This window comes from Fistularia commersonii, chromosome 2 (assembly GCF_037954325.1).
Source record: "Fistularia commersonii isolate RoL2024-O1a breed Wild chromosome 2, RoL_Fcom_v1.0, whole genome shotgun sequence".
Lineage (NCBI taxonomy): Eukaryota > Metazoa > Chordata > Actinopteri > Syngnathiformes > Fistulariidae > Fistularia > Fistularia commersonii.
In genome coordinates, this window is record NC_141285.1 from 24449265 (window position 1) to 24451907 (window position 2643).

Below are 2643 nucleotides of genomic sequence, written 5' to 3' on the forward strand. Positions count from 1 at the left end.
GATCTCGCCTCCTCTGTCTGTCAGGCCATAGATGCTCCTCAACGTTACTCGTATTCCTTTAGGAGTTCCTACGTTTGGGTAGTTTGGACTTTCGGAAAATCGGCTTTCGGAAGAGAAGCGTCGTACATCTCCAGGCCACCAGGGGGCGGCAGAGCTCAGAAGCCCAGATGGTTGAATTTGCTCCCTCAGCAGGTTGGAAGAACTTCGAGTCCAGGTGTCGGTCGCAGCTTCCACATGTGAAGTTTGGAACATCTGCTGATAGGGAACTCAACTCAGGTTCTAAAGTTCTCCAAAAGTGACGTATGACCGACCCCGGATCTTCGCCTTTTCCAAAAGACCTTCCCGGACTCGACGTCGGCTTGACCAGAAGGTCTCCTCCAGCTGGTAGGTGAGGAAACGTTCAGCGTCTGGCTGCTTTTACAACCTCCAGCTAGAAGATCAGCAGCTGCTGAGGACCAGAAGGCCAGGTAAGAGGTGCGTCTACCGATCCATCAGAATTTTCCACAGTATTCTTTTCCTTCTGGCATCTGACCCTGTTCTCTGGAACCTTCTCGTCACACCAACTCACTCAGTGTAAACAGTTTTATTTGCATCGATGTTTACACGTTACCCCATTGGATGGTTTACGCTTTTAGTGTTTTCAAACATCAATCATGGTCAACAAAATTTGGCTTTTTCTGACACAAAAATTTATTAGAAAAAATTCTTTAATGTCAAAGTGAAAACAGATTTCTACAAAGTAATGTCAATGAAATAAAAATATATAAAGGAATATAATTGTTTGCATAATTAATCACCCCCTTTTTAAGTTAATGAAGACAGAAGAACATGGAAAGGGGGATTGAGATGTACAAATTGGGATGGATCAAAAAAACATTTCCAAGGTATTGAACATCAGTGAAATCCATTATCAAGAAATGGAAGGGATGTTGAGCCGCATTTTGTGATAACGGTGCGTTTTGTGATAAACATCCAAAATGTAATAACTTTTTCATTTCATTTTGTAATAAAGCTGCATTTTGTAATAAATTTTGCCGCATTATGTAATAAGTTGTTACATATTGAGAAGATTTATTACCAAATGCACTTGCAACTTTTTTATTCTCTAGGAAATGTAATAACATGGTGCATTATGTAATAACAATTCTAAGGCATAGTTTATTTGTTTGCTAATTGTATTTTATTTTACTTTAAAGTATTTGTAAAAGCTAGGCCTATTATTAGTATCACTGTATTAGCCCAGTACCAGAACTTAGCAATTACTATCAGTACACCATTCAAAGGTTGCATTAACAGGGAATATTCTATAAATTCCATGTTATGACATTTCCTAGAATATAAAAAAGTTGCAAGTGCATTTTGTATGCATTTACAAAATGCGCCGGTTTATTACAAAATGCAATGTTATTACAAAATGCGGCTCAACAAGGGATACGGCACTGGTGTGAATCTGCTTAGATCAGCCCGCCGTCGTGACCATGCAAGTAGGAGACTAGTTAAGAGAAGTAACCAAGACCTCTACGACTACTATGAACTGCTGCCCGGGTTCAAAAGCTTTATGGAAGAGCGGCAATGAGAAGCCGCTGTTGAAGAAAAGTCATTTAGATCTCGACTAGTTTGCCAAAAAGCACGTGGAAACTCCGTGGTCAAGTGGAAGAAGATTCTTTGGTCTGATGAGACCAAAATCAAGCTTTTTGGCCGTCAGACAAGAAGTAGCATCGTGTTTTCGGGGTGTTTCTCAGCGGCCGGACCTGGAAGGCTTGGAGAGATGGAGGGCAGAATAAATGCTGCAAAATACACTGAAATCTTGTTCGGTCTGCAAGAGAACTACGGCTTGGGAGAAGATTTATTTTGATTTATTCATTTATTTTTATTTATTTTAAGTACCTAACTTCCGGCGCTGTCTCGGGCAGCTGCCTACCAGAGTTTCTCCTCACCTTAGTGTCTCTTTTTCCTAAATTTTCTCCTTTTTTTTTTTTTCTATTTACTTCTTCTTGCTAACTTTGACACTTTATAATTTAATTGTATTTCTTATTCTCCCTCCTTCCTACTATTATCTACTATTGTTATGCTTTACCTGAAACTCTGGCACAACAATTTCCTTGGGGATAAATAAAGTTGTTCTTATCTTATCTTATAATCCGAAGCATACTGCAAAAGCTACACAGGAATGGTTAAAAAAGAAGCAGGTAAATGTTCTGGAGTGGCCGAGTCAAAGCCCAGACCTCAATCCTATAGAGAATTTGTGGCTGGACTTAAAAAAGGGAGTTCATGGCCGATACCCAGGCAACCTGACGGAGCTTGAGCGGTTTTGCAAGGAAGAATGGAGCAAAATTGCTGCAGGCGGATGAACAAGACTTATCGAGATTTATCCACAAAGACTCACTGCTGTGATTAAATCCAAAGGTGCATCTACAAAATACTGACTGGAAGGGGGTGATTAATTATGCAAACAATTATATTTCTTTATATATTTTTATTTCATTGACATTACTTTGAAGACATCTGTTTTCACTTTGACATTAAAGAGTTTTTTTCCAGTAATTTTTTGTATTGAAAAAGCCAAATTTTATTGACCGTGATTGATTTATGAAAGCACCAAAAGGGTAAAACATCAAAGGGGGTGAATACTTATGATAGACA